This window comes from Euphorbia lathyris, chromosome 9 (genome assembly GCF_963576675.1).
Source record: "Euphorbia lathyris chromosome 9, ddEupLath1.1, whole genome shotgun sequence".
In the NCBI taxonomy this organism is placed as follows: domain Eukaryota; kingdom Viridiplantae; phylum Streptophyta; class Magnoliopsida; order Malpighiales; family Euphorbiaceae; genus Euphorbia; species Euphorbia lathyris.
Window position 1 is genome coordinate 70,933,962 of NC_088918.1, and position 8,162 is coordinate 70,942,123.

Sequence of the window (8,162 nt, forward strand, 5' to 3'; positions counted from 1 at the left end):
GTTTTTCTATAAAATCACTTCGCGTAGTCGATGATTTCGTGAAGCTCTACGAAGAGAAAGAGCCTGAAACGTGTCGATCTACTTCGCGAATCGATTAGTTCCCGAAGTCTGCGAGTAGAAAAGTTCATGATTTCACTCGCGGACTTCGCGAAAGCATCGATATGCGACGTAGATCGTCACGTTTCAGACCTCGCATACTTCGCGAAAACATCGATTAGCAAAGTAAAATCATCTCTTTCCCTGCACATTTACATTCGCAAGCTTCGCTAATCCTCATTTTGTGAAGCCAAAATCATCTTTTTCCCTGCCTAACACGATTAATTTTTCCTCAAGGTGGTTGATTACATAACATCCCTTTTTGGAAGACGGCGTATTAGGCTGCATGGGAGATGGCTTTCCTTCCTGTATAGAGAGAAATTTCCATCAAGATTGGCACATTCACTTTGAAATGATTAGTTAGGAGAGATTGTGCAAATCTTGGTGTGCACCATGGGACACGTCCATCCCAAAAGGTATAGACTTCCATTTCTCATCCTAAAAGGTCTGAACTTCCTGTAAAGAAAGAAATTTCTGTCCAAATTAGTCAGGTTCACTTTGAAGTGATTTGTTAGGAGTTTATTGTGACAATCTTGTTGTAAATTTTGATAATGTTATGATTTTAATGTTAGAATCCGTTGTTGTTTGGCATTTTTTGTTATATACCACTTCGCGAATTAGCTTCAAAACACATCCATGCTTCACATATGCTAATTAAATTCATCAAGTAAACCCATCGATTACCTTTGCAGGCTTCGCATATGATCGAATCTGCGAAGTCCGACGTGAGGGAGACAGACGCGTGTAAATATTGAGGGTATTATGGGAAAGTCATACAAAAACAGTCTAGATATGTAGTAGATTGAGTAAATGGGTTAAATATGTAAACGTGTCTCCCATTCGATCTAGTTTTGTAATTTACCTTTTATTATTTTATTCTTTTATCAAGATTTACCCTTTATTTTAGTGGGTTACTAAACCCAGCCCCATTTTCACACTTCCAGCCCCGAAAAAAGACCTAACCACCCTTTGAACAAAAACTGAAAATTTGAATCCCTCCCAAACTCTCTCAAACTCATTTTCATCCGAATCAAAGACAAAACGTTTGATGGAAGACAATCCGTTATCACCGAGAGTAGACGGGAGTGATGCTACGTCCGAAGTCGAGGTATGTTTCTGATAACCCGCGAGGCTAAACCGGGTCATATTCATTTCGCAGGCCCAGCCCATACTTAGACCCATGGTCTAAGATCGGATGGGACCCGAATAAAGGAAGCGGGCGCAACGAGTAACCGCCCCGAATGGGACCCGAATAAGCAGAAACGGGTGAAGCGAGTAACCGCCCTGAATTCCTAAACGGAGCATCAAGACTCCCACTCAGAACCACGTTCGTTGCCATGAAAGCCACGAAAGGGACATGGCCTAAAAAGGGGGAACCGCCCTCAGAACGTGGCCCACTAAGGAGTAACCGCCCTCGGCGGTTACCTAAAAAACACCTATAAAAGGCTTTAAGAACAAGGGAAAAAGGTACGTTCACAATTTTTGCCCTACAATATTATTGTCAAATTACCAACCCTCTTACAAAAACTGACTTGATCGTCGGAGAGTTTTCCCGGAGATCCTGTCTCCGGTTCTGTTTTGCAGGTAACTCTGGCAGGGAATATCAAATCGGATCCGGCAAGTTATCATTGGTGCGGTGAAGGTGGACCTTTTTTACCAACATTTGGTTAAAGGTACGCGAAGAACATGTCAGAACCATCACGAACGACCATCATTACCACTAGATCAACCAGTATGAACTCCAGGGGACCACGGATTGCGAATTCTCAACCTGCAAGTACACAGCCTGTGGTGCCTAGCTCATCGGGTCCTTCGGGACAATTGAGTCCCTTATTGGAAGTCCAAGTGCAAACTGAGATGGAAATGTCCAATAGTGATTTCGTGCAGATGGCAGGACAAGTCTTGGCTTCGAACATGAGCCAGGCGGCTGGAGATCGAATGATTAATTTACTAACTGCCCTCGCCGAACACAATACCACCGTGGCGGCTGCTCCTCAAGAACCTGTGGTTATCTCAACACAATCACCGACTATCCCTGTCATATCGGCCCTCCCGCAGCCATCTCAAGCGCCAAATCAAGTGGGCCAGAGTAGTCGCACAAACCCACACAGCCACCCGAGCAACTACTCGCACCCAGATCTCATTACGATGATACATCCGACCTGGCAGCCATCCCAACCGTTGCCAGGAGTGCAAGGCACTCTTCCGCTACAGCAAGTGGAACCTTTTCCTCACAGACATTCGGAGTTGATGACTCCTGGGCGAGAGCACACATGGAACTTTGATCCTATAACGGGACAGCGGTTAGTCCCCCAGCAGGCACACGTCTCAACACCGATGGGCGGGTGGATGCCACCCAGAATTCACCAGCAGCGGATGGAAGAAGTCCGGCGAGTACCCGATATTGACTTAGAAGATCAATTACGGAGCATGATAGAGCGAATGGGGTACTCGCCTAGGCCGAGAGCAGAGGTCCAGAGCGATTCACCTTTTGCCCCTTCGTTGCGGGAATTCATTCCAGATCACAGAATCAAAGCGCCCGCGATACCTAAATACTATGGGGATCCAAATTCTGATCCTGAGGCTCATGTCAGGAACTACAGAGAACTAATGGATGTTGCAGGAGCGAGTGAAAGCATCATTTGCAGGTTATTCTCGACAACTTTGGGCGGAGCCGCATCTGATTGGTTTCGATCTTTACCCGCAGAATCTATTCACAATTGGCATCAATATAGTCGGGATTTCTGTGCGAAATTTGTGGGCTGTAAAGCAGCGGATGTGACGGATAGGCAGCTGAAGGAGATCAAACAGAGGAACTATAATTCCCTAAGGGAATTTGTTGTCGCATTCAACGATATTCTGGTGCGATTGCAAAACTCGGATATCGTGAGCATCCGCAACATCATGGCAGATGGAACCACAGATTGGAGTATGCGGGAGGAAATCATCCACAACAAGCCGCGCACAGTGGCCGAACTCATGAAAATAGCAAAGGAATTCATGGAAGTGGATGATGTCAACAGGGAACATAGGGCTCAAACCCGGCGAGAAAGAGATGCCGCTAGATCCACTTCGGACAATCGGCGCCAGACCCAGTCCAAAAGTAATTTTGTTCGAAGAGGCGATCGCCCCTTTCAAAGTGGCGGATATCAGACACCATTAAACACGACTCGCCAGGAGGTGTTACTTTGGATCAAAAAGAGCCCCCTGAAGAAGGATGTGCGGTTCCCCGAGGTAAAAGGTCGAACCAGTTTGGGGCGACATCCTAACAAATATTGCAGGTTCCACAGATTGAACGGCCACGACACGAACGATTGCTATGAATTGAAGAAGGAGATTGAAAGGCTGATCGAAAGGGGCAAGCTGAATCAATTTGTACGAAAGGAGACTAGTGACGAGAAAGCAACGTTACCACATGAAGAAGAGGCAAGGCCCGAAAAGAAGCAGAAAAAAGGAGTGATAAACGTGATAGCCGGTGGGATCTATGAGCCTCCAACAAAAAGAGCTCGCCGTGAACAGCGAAAAAGCAACACTCATAGGGGGGATGTCCTCAATTACTCATTCGCGCGAATCACGGAGCCGTATGCGGATGCTTTGGTGATTACAATGGCTGTAGAAGGATGGGACGTCAAGCGGGTCCTTATTGATACTGGCAGTTCTTGTAATGTTATTACTCGGACTACATTCAACAAGTTGGGAATTAATGACGAGCGAGTGGAACACACCTTCATGGATGTAACTGGTTTTGGGGGTCAATCCTCTCAAACAAGTGGACAGGTGGTGTTGGAGGCAGAAATGGGCGATAAAAACCTAAAATGGCGAGGTGATTTAGAATTCGCAATTGTTGATCTCCCATTGGCCTACAACATAATTCTGGGATGCCCATTCTTGTCGGAAACGGAGTCGCTCATCTCAATGAAACATTTAACATTACATTTGCCAACACACCAAGGGCGAGTCATAGTTGAAGGTGATCAACTTGTATCTCAACAGGCCTATACATTGTCACTCGAACCAAAGCCAGACGAAGAGGATAAATTCGAAGAGAAGTTACCAGCGGAAGCATTGGGAGAAACGGAACTATTCGCCATCTCAAGCGACAAAAATGTGCGAATAGCGACGGGCCTCCCCGAAGAAACGAAGAAAGCCATTGCCGAGGTGCTGGTCCAATGTGAGTCGGCATTTGCCGCCCCAAATGAAATACTGAAAGGAATAAGTCCAGACGTAGCAACCCATCGTTTGAATGTAGACAAAGGTGCAACCCCAGTGCGACAGAAAAAGAGAGGACATGCTCCTGAGCGGCAAAAGGCGATTGAAAAAGCAGTGGCGGATTTGCTAAAGTCAGATGCAATTCGAGAAGTCACCTATCCGGAGTGGTTAGCCAATGTGGTGCTAGTCAAAAAGCCAAATGGAACGTACAGAATGTGTGTCGACTTCAAAGATCTGAACAAGGCATGTCCGAAGGATATGTATCCGCTTCCTAACATTGATATATTGGTAGATGGAACTGCAGGATATGAAGCTTTATCATTCACCGACGTGAAGTCCAGTTACCATCAGATACCCATGGAGAAGGCGGATGAAATCAAAACATCGTTCATAACTCACCAGGCGACTTATTGCTTCAAGGTGATGCCCTTTGGATTGAAAAACGCGGGAGCAACATACCAGAGGATGATGAACAAGATATTTTTAGACAAATCCGGCGAGAACTTCTCGATCTACGTTGATGACATGATCATCAAAAGCAAGAAAATGCAAGACCACCCGCAGGATATCAAAGAAATCCTGGAAGTGCTAATCAAATATGGCCTCAAATTGAACCCAGAGAAATGCACATTCGGAGCAAGAGCGGGAAAGTTCATGGGTTTCATTGTTAGCGGCAAGGGAGTTGAGGCGAATCCCGAGAAGGTTAAAGCAGTAATGGAGATGAAAACGCCGAGGAGCATAAGAGAAGTACAGAGACTAAATGGGCGGTTGGTGGCATTAGGGCGATTCATATCATGCTCAGCTAGGAGATGTCTACCTTTCTACAATGCCATCAAAAAATCCAAGTCCTTTGAATGGACGCCGGATTGTCAAGAAGCATTCGAGGGGATAAAGCGATTACTGTGTTATCCGCCCTTAATGAGTAGGCCGGAGGATGGAGAAGATTTATTTCTCTACGTATCCGTCACCAATATGGCGATATGCACTATGATGGTGCGAGAAGAAGAAGGGCAACAATATCCAGTGTACTACGTGAGCAAAGTCCTGAAGGATGCAGAACTCCGGTATTCGAAGTTGGACAAAATGGCCCTCGCAGTGATAACCACGGCGGCTAGATTGAAACCATACTTTCAGGCGCATACTATCATTGTGAGAACTGGCATCCCAATGAGAAAGGTATTACAGAAACCTGACGCATCCGGCCGGTTGATGGAATGGTCAATTCGCCTGGGAGAATTCGATATGCGCTATGAAGGGAGACCAGCGCTAAAGAGCCAAGTACTCGCCGATTTCGTGAACGAATTCACCTGGGATGACGATGAATGTCCGAAGGCACAAAAAGAAGAGTGGAGCATGTACACAGATGGGGCATTATCTACAGATGGAGCTGGGCTGGGAGTCGTCATCAAGGGCCCGGAGGTTATTCGCCTGTGCTATGCAGCAAAATTAACTTTCAAAACTACCAATAATGCCGCAGAGTATGAAGCAATGATATACGGATTGAAGTTGCTCAATGAACTCACCCCAGAAAGAGTGGTAATCTACAGCGATTCCAAACTCATGATAAACCAGATCACAAAAAATTATCTGGTGAAACAGGAGGAGCTAGTAAAATACCATCAGGTAGTCGGCAGATTGACACAAGAGTTAATGCACAAGGGAGTCGTTTGGGAGATGGTGCATGTTCCGCGAGGCCAAAATGCAAAGGCTGACGAATTGGCAAAAGCAGCGGCAAGTAGAGAACCATGGAGTCAAAAGGCATGCAATTTGGAAATAAAATCGGCACCAGCATTCGAGGTCGATCAGATTATGGTCATCGAAGAACTGGAAGACGATGAAGATTGGCGGATGCCCATTCGCCAATATCTGGAGCAGGGAGATTTACCGGTTGATAAGAGCTTAGCCAGAAAGCTAATTGGGCAGTCAGCTCGATACTCAGTTCGGGATGGAACTTTGTATCGGAAATCGTACACATGTCCATGGTTGAAATGCATTAGTCGCAACGAAGGAGACTACGTGCTGCGAGAATTACATGAAGGAATTTGTGGCGCGCACGAAGCTTCGGCGGCGTTGGCAAGAAAGGTCAAACTGATGGGATACTACTGGCCCAAGGTGGTGGAAGATTCCCAGAAGATGGTTGCGGAATGTCACAATTGTCAAATACATGCGAATGAAAAGCATGTTCCCAGAGCCGAACAAATCGCTATAATGACGGCGTGGCCATTCGCAACATGGGGAATCGATATAGTGGGTCCATTCCCAGAAACGACAAAGAAAAGGAAGTACTTGATAGTCGCAGTTGACCACTTCAGCAAATGGGTAGAAGCGGAGGCAGTAACCGCACAAACACCTGAGCGAATGATCGAGTTCTTACGAGAGAACATTATCATGCGATTTGGAATCCCGCAAAAGCTTATAACCGACAATGGCACCCAGTTCAACTGTGCCAAGTTCAAAGCATACTGCGAAAGCATGGGGATCAAAAATCATTTTGCTTCCGTAAACCATCCCCAATCGAATGGTATGACGGAGGTTACCAACAGGGCCATGATTCAAGGCATCAAGAAGCGTCTAGGAGACAAAAAAACAGGTTGGGCGGATGAGATACCCCATATGTTGTGGGCATACAGAACCTCTGTAAAGGCAGCAACAGGCGAAACACCTTTCTCGCTAGTTTATGGAGCCGAAGCAGTCCTACCTGTTGAAATCAAGTCGCCCACAGATCGGATAATTTATTATTGCGACACATAAAATCCTATCAACATTAGAGATGCTTTGGATTCTGTGGAGGAACGAAGAGAAAAAGCTTACATGCGAATGGCAGTATACCGCAATAGAATCAAGAAATATCATGACAGAAGAGTGCGAAAAGTAATAATCAACGAGAACGACTTGGTCTTGAAAAAAGCGGATAAAATACAATCCAGAGATGGCAAAGGCAAGCTGGGCGTCAACTGGATCAGACCATACAAAGTATCCAAGAAGCTGGGACCAGCCACTTTTGAAATAGAAGAAATGAGCGGAAAGAAGCTCCCGCGCACCTGGAATCTAGAGAATCTACGCCTATATAAAAAGGCCGAGTAGTTCGAGGAAATGACGAGTACTCTTTTTCCTTTTATGAGTTTTTCCCATTGGGTTTTCTGATAAAAGGTTTTAATGAGGCTTTGATCCCACACAGTTGGTGTACCTATGTAATAAACCTTTTCTCTTTATCAATAAAGGTATTCAATTATTACATTTATTCAATATGTTACGCCCGAATGCGGATTGTTCTTAAAAACACATAAATGTGTTGCCTATTAAAGAAAGGCGGATGCATGATTACGCATCACTCGCAAAACCCTTAGGGTTAAACTCAAAAAACACATAAATGTGTTTCCTATTAAAGAAAGGCGGATGCATGATTACGCATCACTCGCAAAACCCTTAGGGTTAAACTCAAAAAACACATAAATGTGTTGCCTATTAAAGAAAGGCGGATGCATGATTACGCATCACTCGCAAAACCTTATGATTAACCTTATGATTATATTATTTTCGAAAGAAAAATAATAGAGTAAGACATAAAATTAAGCGAATAAACGAGTACTCAAAAATTGCAAAAAGGGTTTGGCCACCCTAGCGAAAGCAAAAATTACTATGAAGAATTACAAGTATGAAGTCGGCAAAAAGGCAAGGATCATACATGAAAATAAAGTGACAATAATCGCACGTATAGGCAAAGCGGCAAGTGAAAGAAAATTAATATATACGGGCAGTTTGTTACATACAAAAAGTCCAAATATAAATTAAACTATGCTACAGCTTCCTCTCCTTCACCCCTATTGCTTTCCTCGCCTCCAGCGACTCCCTCATCT